The sequence below is a fragment of the Carcharhinus amblyrhynchos genome, chromosome 12, assembly GCF_965287045.1.
Source record: "Carcharhinus amblyrhynchos chromosome 12, sCarAmb.v2.hapA, whole genome shotgun sequence".
NCBI classification, from domain to species: domain Eukaryota; kingdom Metazoa; phylum Chordata; class Chondrichthyes; order Carcharhiniformes; family Carcharhinidae; genus Carcharhinus; species Carcharhinus amblyrhynchos.
In genome coordinates, this window is record NC_137335.1 from 43400515 (window position 1) to 43423083 (window position 22569).

The window sequence follows — 22569 nt, forward strand, 5'->3', positions numbered from 1 at the left end:
AATTCATAATATTATTCACAAGGTATTCCCTTTCTGTCACTTTATTGACTACTTCTTGTTCATTACTCATCATTTGTTGCCTGTGCCCATGTTTGATTAAAAACACGCTGTTCTAGGAGCCGATCCTGAATATATTCAATAAACCTAATCCCTTTCCTAATCATGTTATGATTTCTCTATGAATCTATATAAGGCTACAATTTCCGTATTTTTCTTTTCAGAGACACCTCTGATCTGGAAAGACATACATTGCTCTGTAAACTTATTGAAGGCAGGAAGCCTACAACATACTAGCATTAGCTTGCATCCTTTCCTGTTCCTTAATTGCATCCATAGTCATTTCACCAACCGACTCTACACACTTAGACCCTTCCTTTAGTGAATGCATTTTCTTAATATTGCCAAGACCATCTCCATTCCTGCTTGCTGTAATAACTTCTCCGAGGCTGGTAGCCCTTCAACAAACTTTGATTTATTTACATAGCAAGCAACACTCAGACAGTTACTTCCTCATACAGAGTATAAACCTAGGGAGCCAGTAACCCTGATACTCCACATTACGTACACATGCAGGGTCCCCAGACTAGACAAATCATTACTGCCTTAATCTGGGAGCTCATATTCTAAGAGGTCCACATCGTGGGCCACGTTAATGTCATTACACTTGTTTTATGTCTTTAGTTCTATTATTTTATTTGTAATATCAGCAGATGACAACTCTTTAGACAAAACTGAAATGAAATATAACAAATTGATTTCCACAGGAGTAATCTGTTTGTACACATTGTGACCTGGGTCCTAATGGAAACATTTGGGATTAACTTGTTCTTACTTTCTTACCTTGGGCACAGTAGCTTCATTACAGTCATGGCTACAATGGCTATAGTCTCTTGTCATACTTAATATATTATTATTTGTGTGGGGATGGTGCCTTTTCTTGCCATGTCCCTGCTGCTGGACATCTTTCAGAATGACCACTAATCCACACCAAATTCTACAGGAAGTAAAATCTAGCAATAATAACATAATTACCCTTTTGATAATGCAAAAATTCTTAATGATTGTCAGTCAAACTCCCTGGCTCAGAGAATGAACAGTTTATAAGTGTAGAATCTCATTCCTTCAGCTTGATGAAGGTCACAGGCCTGAAAGGTTACCAATGTTTCTTTCTCCACATACTTCTTTTTATTAGTGTTACAAGTAGGTTTACATTAACACTTCAGTGAAGTTACTGTGAAAATCCCCTAGTTGTCACATCTGGCACCTATTTGGGTACACTGAGAGAGAATTTAGCATGGCCAATGCATCTAACCAGTACAATTTTTGGCCTGTGGGAGGAAACCAGAGCACTCATTCAGACACAGAGAGAACGTGCAGACTCTACACTGACAGCGACCCAAGCCAGGATTCAAACCTGGGTCTCTGGAGCTGTGAAGCAACAGTGTTAACCACTTTGTCGCTGTTATTGTGTCACCGTATGCTGCAGATTTCCAGCAATTTCTGTTTTTATTTTCATTTCTGATTTCCAGCACCTGCAGTTTTTTGCTTTTGTATTTTGTTGTTATTATGCTGTGAATTGTGTTGTGTTTTTTAAATGTCAGACTAAGAGAGTGTAATTTTCCCAAAATTTGTTAGAATATTAGGTTCAAACTGAAAACCAATGTGTATCTCTCCAGGTACAGAGTTGAGTTCTCACTTCAGAGTTTCTGGCCCTCTCTGCACAGAGAATCTGAGGACATGGTTTGCATCATCACTTCCGTGGGGTGGGGTCTGATTGAGCTGACATGGATGGCTCCACATCTTTAAAGGGCACCTCAATCAGCGTTAGAAATAAACTCCCCCTGCCCCATGGACAATATAAACCAACCCACAAGCATCAGAACACTCCCGTCACCATGCAAGTGTAAGGGGCCCCTTTTCAGGCACTCTCACCACCCTACATATCAGCCATTGGAGCACACCCTTCTCCTCTCAGGCATCCCCCCACCCCCTCACAAAAATTGGGGAAATCCTTCCACTCACAGGCATCCTCCCCCGCAAATCCTCTCACCTCCCTGCAAGCATTCCCTCCCCACCCCACATGCATTGGGGCATTCTTTCTCTCCCCGCCCCCCCCCCCCACCCCCCCAGGCACTCCCCCCACAAGATTCAGGGCGTTACCTCCACAAGGCTAGATATTGATGCTTCAAGAAAAGTGTTAAGGTTAAGGAAGTGGGGAGAGAGATGCATAAATCTTGCTGGGAGATGTGAAGTTAAATAAACCTATCGCCCGCACCATTCAGCTCAATGTTTGCCACAGCACTTTCCCACCCCTCCCCCCACAGCATCCCATCATTTCCCAGGCATTGATGCGTGCCCCCTCGACACACATAAGACTCCTCCCAATGGGGTCCTCAGAGGACCTGCATCTGGCAGTGCCACCTTGGCTGAAGCCATCTTGTCAGCTCAACAACTGTCCATTTTGAAAGGTAGATATAAAAAATTAAGCTTATAAAGTAGCCTAGCGCACAAAGATATATGTATATTTTCTCATCGCAACCGTAATGCCAGCCAAACATATATCAGATACCCTGCTCTGAAAAGTTCTGCCCTAATGTCTCAGGTACCCCATTTCCTCACTGCGCAGTTATCAACAACACTGGCAGCAAACTGCCGTGGCAAACATTTTGAGCTGAAGGGTGTGGAGGATAGGTTTAACTAACTTCACATATCCCAGCAAGATTTATGCATCTCTCTCCCTAGCTTCCTTAACCTTAACACTTTTCCTGAAGCATCAATACCTAGCCTCACTCAGCCTCTGTTAAATGGCAGCCACCATTCTGATGGGGTTGCCATTGAAACATAGAAACAGAAAATATATGGGACAGAAGGAAATCATTCAGGTTGTACTGGTCGAGAAAGGTCCAACCAGCCTAATCCCACTTTCCAGCTTTTAGTCTATAACCTTGCAGATAGCAGCACTTCAAGTGCATATCTGGGGTATTTTTTGAAGGTAACAAGAGGTTCGTCCTTGACAACCATTTAGAGTTCTGGATCCCCACTATTTTGTTGAGAATAAATCCTCTAACTCTTCTTGCAATGTATTTTAAATCTACGCCCCTTGGTTATTGATCTCTTCATCAAGAGCATAAGGAAACTATTATATAGCTCTTGGGGCTAAAGGAATCAAGAGATATGAGGGGGAAGGTTGATTTTGATGATCAGCCATGATCAAAATGAATGCTGGAGCAGACTCAAAAGGCCAAATGGCCTACCCCTGCATCTATTTTCTATGTTTCTATCTTTCTATGTTCTTTCTACCCATTCTTATTGCTCACAAGATTTTGAGATAAAATGATCTGTTATTTAAAGTAGTAAAATCTAGCAACTAACATTGAAAGCATAAGCAAAGTTCTCCTATGTTCCAGCTAAATTGTTAACTGTCTTTCTCCTAGACTTGCACCATTTCCCAATGATAAATGTTCAATCTAGTGTAAGATTTTTCAATAAAATCGTTGTTGCAAATCTAACCTATCATTATTTGACAAAGCACAATTAACTGCTTAAATTAAACATTAACAGCATTTACATTTGCTCAGATATGAAAGTTTAACAGTTAAGTTGTTTGGTTGCAATTGAATAGGAATATTATGACATTTCATTGGCACACATCTAGGGACAGATTTGATGTCCATTGAGTAGGAATGTCCAATCAATTATCATAACTGTTAAAGCCTGAAAATTACTGTTGGTTATGTTACCGTATGAATGCCTAATGAATTCATATCAAATCCTTGTCTCCATTAGTTTAACTGGGGCAATTACCCATAAAAAAAATGGGTTAATGCCTCTGTTCTCACAGCAGAGAAAGGAATTCAGCACAGTGTGTATAGCATTCGTACGATAACATCACTCACAATAATTTCCAGAATACAATAGTTAAATACCTTTATATTCACAAAACTATTGTACGCCTTATGGGAATATTTACATCTAGATCCTTAAAATATTTCACATGCAATGTTCTGGATGATTGTAGTTGCTGAACAACGTTAAATTACAATTATCTACTGAGATGATCCGTCATTTACATTGCAAACCTATTGAATCCAAGCCTCCGAGAAATCCATTCTTTCTCAGCATTTGACAGGCAGATATAATAGTGGAGCAGAGGAACTGTTTTAATGCCTGCTTGAGCTCTTTCCAGGCTCATTCTCATTCCCCTATGAAATCAGTCAAATGGTCTTCTGAGAGACTTTTCTTTGACTATTTCTTACTGATGTGAAATATTATTGGATCACAACAGGATATTGCGACAAGCAGGGACTTAATGTTCTCTTTACGTTCGTTATTTCCACTGGAATTTTGTGTTCTGAGGCATGGGTGTAGGTAACAACCAACTTTTGATTCTGTTAAGCAAATAATGACTGGTCTATAGAAAATTGGTTTTATTATTTGCATTGATAGCTTCATACAATGAAGCTGTCTCAAGCCAAAGGATTCTATACAATGTTCCAGTCAGATCAGCAAAATTAGCACTTTTGTAATAGAGTATGGGAGTGATTTTCAACTGCTGCCCATTTCTTGTTTGAGAAATGAATGGCTGGTAGTGGAAACTCAGAGTGAATTAGGGAGGGGTAACTTGGTTAATATAATTTCAGTCAGGTATCTGAATGGACACAGATCTGTGTGCCCAAATATAGTTTGTTTACATAAGCAAATTAGTTTCTGGGCTAGCTGCTGGACACCTGTAGATAAGTAATTCATTTGTAGGTAATTTCAAATGAAATAATTCCTCAGAGGCTGCTATCCCTTTGCCAGATTCCCTTTATTTACAATTCAATCACATCCTGAAAGGTGCTTCAGACTCCAGAGTGTCAGTATCCCTGACAATTCCCTATGTATATACAGGTGAGACTCCCTGATTAGGCAGACAATCATTACCTCAATCAGGGAGCTCATACTCCAAGAGGTCAACCTCATGGGCCTCATTGAGGTCATTACAAACAGCTATTCCAATTCGTAGGCTATTTGACAAGTGCAATCTCTACTAGAAGTATAAAGATATCACAAAGTACAATGTCAATTGGTGAAGCTGGTGAGATCAGGCCTTCATCCTAATGGAGTAGAAGACCTCCAGATTTTAACGGATAGAATAAATAAAGCAGTGAGAGCTAACAGAATGAACGTTAATGTCAAAAGTTAGAAGTAATGAAGATTTGAAAGGGATAATGGTAGGAAAGCAGATGCCAGGCTCAATAGTCAGTAAGTAGAAGAAGTATCCAGTACTTTAATATTGAGGAAGCATTTTGTAAGAAAACTGCCACCACCATGAAGAAATTAGAGGCAGAATAGCAATGGCAAAGAAGTCAAGCTCCGCGCAAAGGGAATTGCTCATTATATATACGAGTAGGGATGTTAAGAAAAAAATGATCAAGATTCCGATTTAGTGTGTCATTTACATGGGGCTGAAACATAAGCCTTGGTACAAGTGAACATCTAAAGACTGGAAAGTTGTGAAATGTGATACTGGAGAAGGATGGTGTGGGTCAGTCGAAGAGAACACAAGAACAATAGATAAATGATGTATTGCGGATCCCTTTCCAGTTCCATTAATTGGCACTACTCATTATAAACACTCCAATATTCTCTCTGACAAGACTGTGTGGAGCAGCAGGACCATGTGGAACAACATGACGCCCAGTAAATTCTGGCTGTAAGGGAGGCAAGTCATGCCCTGATCATGAGGTGATTCCACTGAGATGTCACAGGCTTCTCCTAGACACCGTAAGACTTCACCCAACCCTGCAGAACATGCAGAAAACGCGTTTTGCGGGCTCGCCCCCACACATATTTGTTACAATGGTCTCTGATTTTCATCATGGAGTGTCATGGGATTACAGCCCTTTCCTAATCAGAATCCTACAGTGCAGAAGGAGGCCATTTGGCCCATCTACAGTCCCTTCATGCATGTCCAGCAAACACAGAAAGTGGAATTTTCTGCACCCCAGCACCCCTCACTGGTTGCATGGTGACAGTGGCCACCCGCCAATGACAATAGTGGGATCTTCTGATCCCATCCCACACACACATACAGCGCCCCCCACCCCCCGCCCCCCCCACACCTCGCCACCACTGGGAATCCTGCGGTGGGAGTTTGTCATCAGCAGGACCGGAAGATCCGGCTGATGAGAATGGCCGGAAGGTTCCTGCCTCAGAAAGAATGAACAATTCAATAAAGAGCAGATGAACAGGAAAACAGTCAGGTTACACGTCTCTGAAGTGACTCTGATGACTCTCGCATGTCTCAAGTATCTTTGAAATGTTTCTCCAAGTGTTGCTCCAGGACGTTCTCTCATTGGCTGCTCTGGAGGCAGATTGCTGACTATAGTGTCCCATTGGTCTAGATGAGCTTGGTGGTTGTCCTTTGGTTATGTGAGGCTCTGAGAGCCCAGGCTTTGTGAGGGATTTCTGCTCATTAGTAGGAGCCCCTTCAATCACCTTGCCTACCTGAGACACTGGTGTCATGAGCAAAGGGGCAGAGGAAAGACTCATCATCAAGAGTGTCTTGAGAAGAGCTCCCAGATGTAGACAGATGTAGATAGCTGCTGATCATCCACCGGCATGGGGTCCACATGGCCGTCCCTGCTCACCAGAGATGGTTGACAGCCTAGTGGGGAAACCAAGTGACTTTCCTCCTCTTACACAGGCAATGCTTACGTGAGGTCATTGATGACATGTGGGTTTGCAGGTCTGAATTTATACCCAGAAACCCCTAATAAGTCTGGCTTTCCAAGAGAATAGTTAATCTCTTGATGTAGAAAGCCAGTTTGAGAGAGAGATTGATTGCAGTAATATGGTCTGGATGAATTCCTCCACTGTTCATATTGGGTGTGCATAGCCTCTGGAATCTCCTCCAGACCTTCACACATCTCCCTTTGGATATCTAACTTCTGCTGCCTCACAGAGTGTGGTAGAGACACAGATACACACACACATACACCACCACACACACACGCACATGCACATTCATACACACACGCACCACATACATTCACACATACACCACACACATTTACACACACATACACATACATACACACACTCACATGCGCACATGCACACACACACACACACACATGCACACAAATCTTCCCCTCTTCCACCTCCCTCCCAAATATCCTATTCACATACTGGACCAGAGAGAAGGAAAACCTAGGCTGAAAGGCTTTTGACCTCACTTTCTATGAACTTTCCTGCACTCACATTGGAGTTTTCACCACCAGAGATGAATGCAAGTTCAATGTTAATTAAACCCAACTCCAGCTCAGTCTCTGTCTCCCCCTGCCCCTTGTTTTCTTGGTAACAAGGACATGGGGCCTAGTCCGTCTCTCCCCAGCTCCGTTTCTTAAGTGAATTTATTATTTAATATTGTTGCCTGGCACTTTTTAATTGTTGTTTTTATTATTTACCCATTTTTTTAAACTATCAGTTTATTCCTTTGGCATTCATTTTTATTCTCCACTCCCTTAAAAAATATAGGGGGCAGCTGTTTTAATCATTCACCACCAGATCTGGCTAAACCACATCAAGAACTATCAGGTTCTATTCCCATTTGTCAGAACTGCTTATTATCCCTGGACATTCTGAGCAAATCTCTGGCCCCTGCCTTCTCCAGTCTTTGGCACAGTTAACCACAATATCCTCCTCTTACGTCCCTCCACCATATCTAGGCAGGTCGGACTGCACTCTCTTGGTTCCATTCTTATCTGTCTAATCACAAATGCATTAAATATTTTGTTGACCAATAATGAGGTTAACACTTTACCACAAGCATGCGAGAACAATGGATTAGCAATTCATCACCTTCAATGTTTGGTCACCTCACAGATGGAAACATTGAACCATTTCCACCTTTGTTGTCTCCGATGTATCCTTGGCATTTCTTGGCAGGACAAGGTCACCAATGCAGAGATCCTGGGGCATGCTAATTCCTTGAGTGTACTCTCATTTCTAAGCCAACAACATCTGCATTCATGAGTTGGATGAATGATGGCTGTATACCCAAAGATCTGATATTGGTGATCTGGCCACTGGGTCACGACCTCCTGGACATCCATACCTCTACTGCATGGACACCTGAAAGTGAGGTTGAAGATGGTGGACATTGACACTGACAACTGGGAGACAGTTGCCAATATTCGTGATCTCTGGATGTTGACTGGAAGGGCATTGGAAGAAGCAAACAGAAATGAAAAGTTCAGCTGGGAAAAGGGTTCAGACAAAACAATGGCCAGTGAATCATGAACCTTCTCAGCCCCCTGCCTTCCTCCGTAGCAAATGCAGCAGAGACTGCCATGTCAGGATGCAGCTCCTAACTCACAGCAGGTGAAGCTTAACACAGAGTTAGAGTTGACCACCATGGTACAAACCATCATCTTATAAGAGAGAAGGCTGCACATTACTTAATGGTAGCCAGAGAATTACTTCCAATGGTTTCTCTTCCTCTTCAGCATTATTACTCCTGGAGTCCACCAACAATCTCTCCTTGCCCCTCCTTTCTATTTCTCATCTACATGTTGTCCCTCAGCACCATGATCTGAAAATACAGCACCCATCCCCACATGTACACTGGTGATATCCAGCTCTCCCTCACCAATGGCCCTTTGGTCCCACCACATTCAGCACTGGATGAGTAGAAATTTTCTCCAGTGAAATTCTGGGAAAACTAAAGCCAATGTTTTCAGTCCCTGATACAAATCCCAAGCCCCAGCTACTAACTCCACCCTTCTCTTTGGCAACTACCCCAGCATGAACTAGACTCTTTGTGAGGTGGAGATGTTGGTGTTGGGCTGTGGTGGGCACTATAAGAAGTCTCGCAACACCAGATTAAAGTCCAACAGGTTTATTAGGTTTTATTAGGTTCATTAGGAATCACAAGCTTTTGGAGCACTGCTCCTTGACTCACCTGATGAAGGAGCAGTGCTCCGAAAGCTCGTGATTCCTAATAAACCTGTTGGACTTTGATCTGGTGTTGTGAGACTTCTTACTAGACTGCTTATGACATTGGTGTCATATTTGAACTCGAGATGATAATATATTTGTGTCATCAATAAGACTATAACTATTTCCACCTCCTTGACATCATCTGACTACACTCCTTGTCTCAGCTCATCTGTTGCTCAAACTCTTATTCATGCATTTGTTACTTCCAGACTCGGCTATTCTGATGTACTCCTGTACTGCCACCCACTTTTTCATCTTGATAAACTTGAAGTTATCCAACTTGATAAACTTGCAGCCTAAGTCATAACTCAAAGTCCCATTCACCCATCATTGCTGTACTCACTCCCTTTTGGACTTTAATAGAATTGAGGGTTATAGGTAAGCCTAGTAGTTATGGATATCATTGGCACAACTTGTGGGCTGAAGGGCCTGTTTGTGCTGTAGTTTTTCTATGTTCTATGTACATCGGCTCCCAGTTAAGAAAAGTGGTCAACTCAATCTCTGTTCACGGCGGTGGGATGGGAAAATTCCACCGACATGAATGGAGGTAAGATTCCAGCCTTAGAGTTTAAAGTTTTTATCCTTGTTTTCAAATCCAGCCTCTGCCTTACTCCAGCCATCTCTCTAATCTCCTCCATTCATATAATAATTTATATTTTTATAAATTTTTATAAACTTTATATTTTTATATTTTTATAAACTTTTTCCTCGGATGGAGAAAGCTAGGACGAGGGGGCATGGCTTTAAATTAAGGGGGGGTAGTTATAGGACGGATGCCAGGGGTAGGTTCTTTACCCAGAGGGTGGTGAGGGATTGGAATGCCCTGCCTGCTGCGGTTGTAAATGCACCTAGTTTGGGGGCGTTTAAGAGATCCGTGGATAGATTTATGGACGAAAAGGGATTGGTTTAGATTAGTGGGTCATTTTTTTTTAACTGGTCGGCGCAACATCGTGGGCCGAAGGGCCTGTTCTGCGCTGTAATGTTCTATGTTCTATGTTCTATAATTTGTGGTATCTGTGAGATACCTGGGCTCTCAAGCAAACCAGTCTTAATGATTGCACCATTGGTAGTCATGCCTTTAGCTTCTAAGGCCCTATGCTTCAGAGCTCACCTCTTGTAACTCTCTTGCCTTCTTTATGAGACTCCTTAAAACCTATTCTTTGTCCAAGCTTTTGCTTATATACCCGAATGTGACTTGGTAACAAATTATACTTTTGTGAAAAGCCTTGGGATGTTTTACTATTTTAATTTGCCGAAATACAAGTTTTTTTGTGTGTACATCAACTGCACACTGACAGAGAGGCATCCCTTGCTCCTGATGAATGTCCCTAGCTGACCTGGGGCTGACTTTATCGTCACATGCATGAAGTGGCCAAGTGCATGTCTAGATCAGTTAGAGTTACAAAGCTGAGCATCATTCACTCTGACTTGCATAGTTGGTACCAACATAGTCATAATTATCAGGCATAGCAAACAATGCAGGTCTGTGATGCTGAGAGACCTGATAAATGTTTTCTGCAGATTGAGCCTGAGTCAAACAAATTGAGGCTTGTAGTGGGTTTGAGAACCAGAGGTAACACGTGGCCACCAGGTTCACTTGGCAACAGGTGTTGTTCCAGTTGACTCCAAATATCTGCCGTCAGCTGACGGGTCAGTGAAGAGAGGTGACGGGCATGTTGAGGAAGTTTACCCTCTGCCTGTATGTGCTGGCAATGACCTCCTGCGAGCTATACATCTTTATGCCCATCGCCTCTCTTCACTGAAGTTTAAAATTTAAAAGTTTTTATTTATTAGTCACAAGTAAGGCTCGCATTAACGCTTCAATGAAGTTACTGTGAAATTCCCCTAGTTGCCACACTCTGTCACCTATTCGGGTCAATGCACCTAACCAGCACATCTTTCAGACTGTGGAAGGAAACCAGACCACTTGGAGGAAACCCACGCAGACATGGGGAGAATGTGAAAACTCCACACAGACAGTGACCAAAGCCGAGAATCGAACCCGGGTCCCTGGCGTTGAGGCCAGCCATGCTAACCACTGTGCCACCCCAGAGTTGCAAGTCCACGAGGAACAGGATACACTGCTGGTGCGATTCTTCTGTTGTTGCTCCTGGTGTCTCTGGTGTTTTTCCTGCTGTTCCTGCTGATACTGTTGGTCATCGTGGTCCTCATCCTCAGTCCAAAGTCAAACAGCATGAACAGCGTCCATGCTGATCAGATTAACTCAGAGCTTCAAAGTGGAGATCAGACATACGAGCCTTTAAAATTGTGAAAGTAACCTCTCACCTGAGTCACTGCGAACAAAGTCGCTCACACAAGTGTGCAGCTGTGATGTGTGAGGGCTATTGGCATTTCCCTGCATACAGCCTTCGCCCCCCCCACCACCCCACCCCGCTCCCCCCACACCCCCTCCCTTACACCCCCTCCCTCCTCACAGCACCCTTGCTTTGCTCTGGCTGGATGCACTCAGAGATTATCCTGCTACATTTAAATGAGGTTTCCAGTCTACTTCTCTGTTTCGATTTACCCCCCTACCTGTTCCCAACCCCACCTGTTCCTACAAGTTAAAATTCCTCCCAACATCTTCAGTGAAGCGACAGTTCAATAAATTGGCCTTTTAATTTGGGAAGTAGAAGATATCAAAGCCTGCAAATGTAAATTTGTGAAGTATTCCACTTCAGTCACCGCATCCTCCAGCTTTAAACATCCGTCTTTGAGTTATTTGATGACAGGTGCCCAAGTCAAGCCATTATCAGCCGCGGTATGTTATGACATTCCCGGGTAAAATGACCCACTGATCAAATAGCTCTTTCAGATGGAGCTATCAAGAGTCATTAAGAGACAATCATCTCTGCAGTGAAGAGGAGCTTGGAGAAGATATAATCTGTCTTCATCTTCAGCATTTTAACACTTTTGAATCTCTCACGTTGAGCAGTCTTTGCTAAGAAACACATTAATTATCCGCTGTATCTTTTGTTCCCTTGCTCACCATGCATGTGGCAGCTGTAGTCCTTACAATCAGGATCCAGAAATGATTGTTTAATATAGTGACATTCTTGAAGCTGTTAAATCTGAGGCTTTGTGACTTTTACGCATTCTTATCCTCATCTGCAGGCAAAGCTTTCAAACCTGTGCCAAATTAAGATGAATCTATGCCGATTTTCTTTTTGTTGGAGAGTTTGATGTCTGCAATCTTAATGGCACTCACAATTTCAGATAAAAGATATCAGGCAATTCACGATGAATCCTAATTAGATATGTAACTGAAAGGAAGCCTTGTGGGAGGGATTTTAACCCAGCTGGACATGTCTGATTTTCTGGACAGGTGGCTAAGGCACCTGCCTAAATTCAATAGGGTTCCAGTTCGAATTCAGGCTAATTCAGATCTGATAATGTCGTCAGCTGAGACGAAGATTAAGACTGGAATTCTCTGACCTTGCCCGTGGCTGGGATTCTCCAGTCCCCATTGCAGTGAATGGACATTTGGCTGGGCAATAAATTCTCTGTTTATGTTCCTGCAGGATAAGCTTGCTCACGAGTGGGTGAGCAAAGATGGGTGATTGGACGCCAGCACTGTAGGACAGCAAGCTAGTCTTTCTTTGTGAAACAGAAGGCAAATGAGCCGTCTCTAGCTCTCCTGTCTATTCGCACCCATGTTCCCACCTGGCTTCCATCCTCAGCCTCCTCTGTGGGCTTTTCCTTGGCATCCTAAGGCAGTTCCTCTTCATCTGAGGACACATGCCTCTCCTGAATGTTGTTCCCTGGATTGTCCCCCCAACTCAATCACATTCATTGAACACAATTTGCCTTCAACAAATCTATGCTGACTTTCCATAATTAACCCACATTTGTCCAAGTGACTATTCATTTTCTACTAGCTTATCATTTCTAAAATTTTTCCTACAGCTGAGGTTAAATGGACTGACCAACTGTAGCTTGGATTATTCTTACAGCCCTTTTTTAACAAGGGACTTACATTAGCAATTCTCCAGTCCTCAGGCAAGATCTGTAGGTTTAGGGAGCATTGAGAGAGCCTGTGTCTCTCTAGTTTCTGTCCTTATTTTGTATCGTTGGATGTATCTGGTCCTGGTGACTTATCAACTGTAACCACATCTAGCCTTTCTAATGCCTCCTTGAGGGAGGAGTGCCAATCTGCCTAAAAGGATAGAGACTGAGGACTCTATCACAGGAATAGGTAGTTAGGGCCCTGTTTATTGAAGAGCGCTGCACTCTGGCAATGCAACTCTTCCTCAGTACTGCACTAGATTGCTAGCTTAGACTAGGCACTGAAGTCCCGAAGTGAGACTTGAATCCTTAATCTTTGACTCAGAGGTGAGAGAGCAGTACCACCAGAGAAAAGCTGGAAGCAAAATGATTACTAATTAAGTAAAATAGTACCAGAAGTAAGAGAGAATTTTGTCTGAGTTAATTTTAGTAAATGATGATAATTCTGCAACATTGTATTTTTCAATAAAAAGGCAGCAGTATGACATTAGTCTCAACAATGGTAATTTCAAGTGTTAATCACTATTCAGTTGGAAAATTGTTACAGACAATTTCACACCATTGTCACTGTGAGAATATGGCTCTTTGTGATGCCCAGGATGTCTGCTCCTTTTGCAGAGCGAATGACTTAGTGAAGGTGGGTGCACCATTGCTTTCTGCGTTCACAACAAAGCTAATGTTATGGTTCAGGTTAGAAACTCTAAAGTGTTTTATGAAGTCTGCCTGAATTATAAGTTTTGCATTTTAAATTTGGCTGGGATAAGCATGAGATGTTACACTTCAGGTGTGATTCAAAAGATCCATCAGGGAGCTTTTGTTAAACAAAGTTTATTTAAGAATATAGTTAACATGTATAACAAAAAAAATCAAGAATTTTTATCAATTACAAACAAGAAACAAAGTGACCACTTAATGCATACCCCTGAATCAATGTGTATCAGATGTTCTAATCAAAATCAATATCCAATAAACAAAACCCTTTAAACAGATTTACCACCGCACTGGCTAAAGCTCACATGATACTGGAATCCAGTTCCCTGTGTTGAATGCTGATTTCAAATGATCTTGAAAATTCAGGGCAGTTTTTAGTCAGATCCATTCCCAAAACACCAAAGCACAGATTCCTTACTGCAGCATGGCAACAAGCCTTTCTTTCAACTGACTGGTAAAATTTTCAAAGCAAAATGGAGAAAGAGACTTCTTTTCCAGCTTGTTTCTAAGACTGCCTCCAACACTGTAGCCAAAACAAAACTGAAAACTGAAAAACTTTGGCCACCTGACCCGCCCACAGTTTTTATTTCCTCCTTCCAGCAATGACATCACCCAAAGCTGTGACCATGATTTTAAAAATCTCTTAACGGTACACTAACATCACACTAAGCATTCCAATCTGGGCAGTAATGTCGATTGAAACTCGATGGGCCATCACATTATACTCACAGACATAATGGGGGAGGGGGTCTTTCATGGAGGAGCCTAAGTCTTGCCTGTTGACTGAAGAACTGGAGAGAGACCATGCTGCCTTCATTGGAAATGCCAGTTTGAATTAAGTGCTTCTTAGGCACTTGAGTGGTCACAGGGGCAGACCTTCCCTGGGATCAGGGACCCTGGGCTGGAAACCCCTCCTCCCAGTGCTCCTACCCAATCAGCAGTCAGCAGATCTTTTTCTCACCAATGACACCTGGGAGGTAATGTCTGCTGCCACCAGAAATTCAGGATGGAGGAGCGACCCAGGCCTGAGGTAAATCAGGGTGGGAAGGGTTTTTTGGGGTGGGGAAATTGTGGAATCGGGTGTAGAGGAATTGGCAACAAGGGCATGGGGTTGGTTCCTAGCTGCCCACCCACTTCTGGGTCTATCGATCAGGCACTGAGTGCCTTTGAATGAGTAACTCCTCCTCCCCCCCATTCTCCCCTCACCTCCTCCACCCTCATCCCCAACATAGGAAGCCACAAGCAATCCATACAGGTTCACTTGTCATGCACACTGCATGGTAAAAAGTCAGTGTGATGGTTTAGCACCAGTGGTGGTGAGCTGAGGCCCTTATGTGATCAGTAATTGTGCCTTTTAAGGGTCTCAGTTGGTGGCAGGGTGTAAGTCCAGTCATGGATTTTCTTGCCCCAGATTTAATTTTGATGGAGGTGAGAGGATGGTGGGCTGCACCCTCACATCTGATTAGAGGCCCACCCCACCTCCGAATATGCCACAAAAGAGGGCAGAACATTTCCCCCAGGCTGTGGGAGGTACTGTGTCACTTTTCTGGGAAGGTTTTCATAGAATCATAGAATCCTACAGTGCAGAAGAAGGCCATTCGGCCCATCGGGTCTGCACCAATCACAACCTCATCCAGGCCCTATGCTCATAATGCCATGCATTTACCCTAGCTACTCTCCCTGACACTGAGGGGAAATTTAGCAAGGCCAACCCACCTGACATTCACATCTTTGGACTGTGGGAGGAAACTGGAGCATCTGGCGGAAACCCATGCAGATATGGGGAGGACGTGCAGACTCCACGCAGACAGAGACCCAAGCCGGGAGTTGAACCTGGGTCCCTGGTGTCGTGAGGCAGCAGTGCTAACCACTGTGCCATTGTGCCATGCCTTTTTGTTCTCTCAGAGCAGCAGCAGGAAGGTGTTTGTATTTTACAAATTTATGCCACCTTTTCTTTTAAAGGCAGTCAGCATGATGAAATCCAGCTTAGAGAGCCAGTAAGTTGTATCTTAGTTTTTGTTCATACCTGAGCAGCATTGAGAAATTGATTATTCTTCAGCCACAAACTGCAAGCTGTTCACTCATATCTTCTTCTGTAAAATAAACCAGTCTCGATTGAGGTGCTATTTCAGTCCACCTTTCATGAAGAAAGAATTGATTTGGTGATATGTATGGTATTTCTGCTGGTGCATTTAGAGTAAAGTTTCTCTTGTTACAATGTCTTGGTCAGCTATTCTTTAGCTATATATATTGATCATCCATCTGGGTTGTATGCCATCTGAAGTTTACTAATGGCTTGTGACGCAGGTCAAGAACTACATGGAATTGCACGGAATCTGCAGCACAAGAATGTATTATACAATAAGCAAAGGCGCATGTGTTCCACATGAGCTGACTCCTTCCCATTTTGCCCTGCTGGATCCAATATCTTCCTCTCTCAGATATGTTTCAAGTCTCCTCTTAAATGTGGCAATGCTTCAACATCCCATGTAGCAAATGATAGATTATCTTACCGAAAAACCTGAAAATCCTGACAAAGACCATGGACATTTCTGAGTGTTTGAAACCGGTTTTTTCATGTGTTGTTTTCTTTTATAGCATGGGCTCTACTGTTGAACTCTTTCTGTCAGTAATTCAGAGTGTTGACTTCCATTGTGCGAACTGAGGAATTAAATGACAAAGCTGAACTTTGCAATTCTTCTGGCTGGGACAATTTTGACAATTCTAATCTGTTTAACTTTTGAATAGAGTATTTACCATTGCTGTTTATTCGCAATGATACGTCGAGACTGAACAGTCCTAGAGAATGGGGCAGAATCTTTGCCCTGAGGCCGACTGCCACTGAGTGCTAATTTGTTGCCAATTGTATGCAAATTCCAGTGGGAGAAGGGTTGGGGCTGAATATTCCTTCCAACTTTCTTTGGGGGACCATGAAAAAAATGGTGATGGGGACAATAATAAATCAAATCAGATCAATTCAGAGAAAGTAGATGCGTTGGTGAGCTTTCTTAACTATAGTGTCAGACTAAGGGTGCCAGATCAGGTTGTTGGTGATCTGGACACCTAAAAACTTGAAGCTCGTGATCCTTTCCACTTTGTCCCCGTTGATGTAGACAGGGGCATGTTCTCCTTTATGCTTCCTGAAGTCAATGACAATCTGCTTTGTTTTGTTGACATTGAGGGAGAGATTATTGTCACTGCACTAGTTCACCAGATTCTCTATCTCATTCTTTGTCTTGTCATTGTTTGAGATCCAACCCACAATGGTGGTATTGTCAGCAAATTGAAAATTGAGTTGGAGGGGAATTTGGCCACACAGTCATAAGTGTACAAGGAGTATAGTAGGGGGCTGAGAACACAGCCCTGTCGGCCACCAGTGTTGAGGCTAATCATGAAGGAGAATTTGTTGCCTATCCTTACTGATTGTGGTCTGTGGGTTAAGAAGTTCAGGATCCAGTTACAGAGGGAGGAGCTGTAGCCCAGACCATGGAGTTTGGAGATGAGTTTTGTAGGGGTAATGGTGTTAAGGTTGAGCTGTAATTAATAAGTAGAAGGCTGACATGGGTGTCTTTGTTATCTAGGTGTTGCAGGATTGAGTGCAGGGCCAGGGAGATGGCATCTGCTGTGGACCTACTGCGGCAGTAGGCCAACTGTAGTGGATCCAGGTAGTCCGGGAAGCGGGAATTGATTCGTGCTATGTCTAGCCTTTTGAAGCACTTCATAATGATGGATGTCAGAGCCACCAATTCTTTCCTGCAATCAAATTACAAAGCTGTCAAAGGATTCTGAAACACTTTAAAACTGGAGATCAACAAAGCAATGAAACAATTATTAAACTCAAACAATTGAAAACTTGTAATATGTCGACTTAGAGGAATGGAAGTGAGAGCACTTAATAAATTGAGAAGGAATTAAGATGTCCTCTGATGTGAAATCTTCTGAAGTGACTCCCAAACCCAAGGAGAGTCAAGTGTAATCCCTGAAGACTTAGATTTCTTGGTCATTTATTAAAGTGACATAATTGTTCAAGGAAAGAATTTCCCTCGCAAGTATTTCATTCAAATTAACACAAAACAGTTAGAATTCATGTGAACATTTATGGAGCCAGAGGTTAAATATGAAATTGGGTTAACTAAACAAGTTAGGAAGTGCTGGAGTCATTATTAGTGGCCTGCAAATAGTAGTTCTGGAAGCTTTAGTTTTCACAATGTAAATGATCATAGAATCTACAGTGCAGAGGAAGCCATTTGGCCCATCGAGGCTGCATTGACAACAGTCCCACCCATGTCCTGTCCTGTCTCCATAACTCAACACATTTACCCTCCTAATCTCCCTGACATTAAGGGGCAATTTACGCTGACCAACCAATCTAACCCACACATTTTTGGACTGTGGCAGGAAATTGGAACGCCCAGAGGAAATCCATGCAGGCATGGGGAGAACATGCAAACTCTACATCGACAGTCACCTGAGGCCAGAATTGAATCCAGGTCCCTGGTGCTGTGAGACAGCAGTGCTGACCACTGTGCCATTGTGCCACCTTGATCAGAACAAGGCATTGGGAGCCAAATAGGTGCTGAGAAGAGTTCACCGCCAAAGAGGAAAGTAGAATTTGATGGAATTTAGAGATTTATCAGCAAGATGAGCAACAAACAATATTCAACATTGATGGATGCAAGTATATTGCAAATAGGTTCTAAAGATTTTAATATCAGATAGTCAGAGGTTTGTAACCAAGCATGTGACAGATCATGAGAAATATTTTGCTACAGGTTTATCCATCATCAAACCAATTTCACAAGATAATACAGCAGTTACTAAAGGAAATGCAGTATTTAGAGTGTACAAAATGACAAAATTTTCATCCAAGCAAGTTTGCAAAATATGCCGCATTCTTGATGATAAAATGATGATCCATGGTATTAAAGAGAGTGTTGGAGCTTCGCCAGGAAGCTTGATCAAGAACATGGAACAAATAGTGGTTGATGGATGGTTTGATGGATGCTTGTGGCTAAAAGGTATAAACAGTGATGTTCTCCGGGGGTCAGGTTTTATTTTCTGACCACCTTATGTTTCTTTTGCATGAACGAGGTGAAAGTGGGATAAATATTAAATAACAAATGAATTGAGTTATGGCTGGGCTGCTCACCTGATGTGATTTTCCACTGAAATTTAATTTAAGCAGCTTAATAAGTATTATTAATAAGTAATGAGTGTTTTATGGTGTTATTAGGACCTGTGGCTCAGTGCTACCCCTGTTTCTTCCTTGGTTTGCCACAGCTTTGCTGTCAGTGCTAGGCTTTTCTCACCTAATAGAAATGTGGGAGCAGGAATAGGCCATTTAGCCCCCTCATGCTTGTTTTCACATTCAGTAAGATCATAGCTCCCCTGCAACCTCACTTCATTCGCTCTTTTAACTGTACATGGAATATTCTCCTGCATATAACCCAGGTGTGAGGGATGAAAACCTTTGGAAACAGGTGGAGATTGTTGTCTCTGTTGGAGACACATAACCCAGTGAGGGGAAGAGGATTTGGAGGAGTTGGGTGAGAGGGAGAAAGGATTATAGGGAAGCTCAGGATGTTGTAGGTCTTCAGGAAGGGGACAGAGCAGTGGCAAATCCTGACAGTCAGGAGGAGCACAATAAGAAGTCTCACAACATCAGGTTAAAGTCCAACCAGTTTATTTGATAGTAATCCCACAAGTTTTCAGAAACGGTGTTCCTTCGTCAGATGTGTGGAAGGTTCTGATCAGAGGAGGGCATATAAAGTCACACACAGTTTACAGAATACTGATTAGAATGCAAGTTCTTACAGCTAACCTGCTATTCAAGTCTTAAAGATGCAGACAATGTGAGTGGAGATAGCATTAGCATAGGTTAAAGGATGTGTATTGTCTCCGGACAAGACAGTAAATGAGATTTTACAAGCCCAGGCAACTCATGGGGGTTACAGATAGTGTGACATGAACCCATGATCCTGGTTGAGACCGTCCTCATGTGTGCGGAACTTGGCTATCAGTCTCTGCTCAGTGACTCTGTGCTGTCGTGTGTCGTGAAGGCCATCTTGGAGAACGCTTATCCGAAGATCAGAGACTGAATGCCCGTGACCGCTGAAGTGTTTGCCAACAGGAAGGGAACAGTCTTGCCTGGTGATTGTGGAGCAATGTTCATTCATCCGTTGTCATAGTGTCTGCATGGTCTCCCCAATGTATCATGCCTCAGGACGTTCTTTCCTGCACCGTATCAGATAGACAATGTTGGCTGAGTTGCAAGAGTATGTGCTGTGTACCTGGTAGATGATGTTCTCACGTGAGATTATGTCATCCGTGTCGATGATCCGGCATGTCTTGTAGAGGTTGCTGTGGCAGGAATGTGCGGTGTTGTGGTCACTGTTCTCCTGAAGGCTGGGTAGTTTGCTGTGGATAATGGTCTGTTTGAGGTTGTGCGGTTGTTTGAAGGCAAGAAGCGGGGATGTGGGGATGGCCCTGGCTTGGCACATCCTACGAACTAAAAAAGACCCATTTATGCTGACTCTCTTAGCTGGCCAACCATCAGACTATGCCAATACATTATCCCCTAGCTAAGATCTTTTCTTTTCACAATAGGCTTTGATGTGGCATTTAATGAAATACCTTCTGAAAATCTAAGTACTGTACATCCACTGGTTCCTTTTTATGCATAGCACATGATATTTCTTCAAAGAATTCCAATAAATTGGTTAATGTGATTTCCTTTTCACAACCATGTTGACTCTGCCTGATTGCTTTAAATGTTTCTCAGTGTTCTGCTATAACATCTTTAATAATGGTTTGCAACATTTTCCCTATGACAGATAGCCCGTAGTTTCCTGCTTATCCACCAAGTCCAAGCTTCTTTAAAAGAGAATTAGCCATCACAATTAATTAATCAGTCTGATAATTTTGCTATCTCACCAGAACTAGGCTTCCTCCCTCCAATCTCATCATTCTATATACTCCAGTAGATGTCAGCCTTCAGCACTTGCTCCTCAGAAGGAGTCAGGCCTTTCATGTTGGATATATTCCCACCAGTACAGTATCGCTCTTGGGCAATCATATATCATATCTCAATCCCATTATCAGGTCAGTGCATGCTTGGCTGAAGCCTATGTTCTGATGTCAAGAAGTGATCCTGTCAACCACCTACCATTTAATTAGATTATTGCTTGGAGTGCACATTGGCATGGTCAAAGTCAACTGTGCCCTTGTGGAATTATACAATGAGTAGCTAATCTCTAATGTCAACTGGATTTATTTTCTGTATTGCAAAGGACCAATATTACTCATACTAATGGCCTTACTCACCCTTGCTGACCTCATGAGGTCACTGAGTCTTTTGTGTCCCTGGGAACCAGGTCCTCCTCACAACGTCAACACTGTTGACCTCATTGGCCATCGCCTCCCACACAGCAGCACTCTGCCTGGACTTCCTCATCTTCCCAGCATTCACATTTTGCTGATCATGTCAATCCTCAACTACATATAGGAGGGCACCAGGAGTGCCTCACTGAATCTGATGATAGTCTTGCCCCTTTTGGAGCACCACTCCCTATGCTCAGATGGAACAGACACCTATGAACATAAATGTCATTAAGATAAAACTTCTTGCTGATTTAGATTGAGATAATTGGCAGACATCACCTCAAATTAAAATAGATTCACCCAGGTAGACTGCAAAACTCAGACATCTTCACAATATACTGTTTCCCCTTAGCAATGAACATTGACACTGACCCACGCTGGGTGGTTCTTTGCAGAGATGGCCGAGACCTTGTTTTGGGTCACGGCTTACAGGTTCAAGGATTGGACATCCTGCTCTCCAGCACACATTGGGTGAGATGTCGATGTGTAGCCCTCCTTAGCTGTTTATTGGCATGGGGATTATTTTATTCAGAGCCTAGTTTGTGCAATCTCTTCTCACAATTTAATAACATAACTGAAGACATGCTGATCCCAACTCTACCCTCTGAGATACACACAGTGCTAGTATCTGAGCTAAGCATCTGATCAAGTCTTGTTTCTCCTGCTTCAGCGTTCTGGCACAGCTCTTTCCTCCCGTGCTGAGACTGCGTTGGCTGACTAGGAACCAATCTGGGCTCTCGAAGAGCAGAAATGCAGGACGGGGAGGTAGGAGTGAGGGAAAGCGAGTAAGATGGATTTGTAACTTGCATTTCATGCTAGCTGGCAGGATGAGATGACGCAAAAGTTGAGAAGGGGCATAAGGCAGGAATGTATCATCCTCAATGAATTGCCAGTGCAGGATATAGCTGGCTGTATCACAGACAGCTCCATGATGCAGAGCACAGCTACTTCCAATGACTCTTTATGAGGTGCAGGCTGCATTTAAAGCTTGGGAACTAGCTGCAACATTGTCAAATCCCCAGATGAGTTCAGGCAGCCAGCAGGGTAGCTTGTGTTCAACTGAACATTTCAATCCAGCAGATGAGAAGGCCTCAATGGGACCATGAATGGCAGATTGTTAATTGCAATCTCTGTGCCCAAACATGGGAGCAGACAAACAGTTGTTGCCCTCTCTATGAGCTCTGATTGCTGATGGGTGATGATAGTGCTGTGGTACATTGAGCAGTATGATAGGTTAGTATTGCAGTGAGTAGGAGATGTCCTTTGAAAATGCATTCACGCCTTTGACCAACCTTTTCTTTGGCACTGCCTGATCCTCAGGGTTAAAATCTGGGATTGACCTTCCAAGCCATCTACTCTCATCTCAAGGTGTATGCTGAGTGTCACCTGACACCTTGAGGAAAAAAAGATGTCCTTCCCCTTTTTATGAGCCCTATCACTATCTGATGTGACATTGAAGGCCTCCAATGTCACATCAGAAAACCTGGG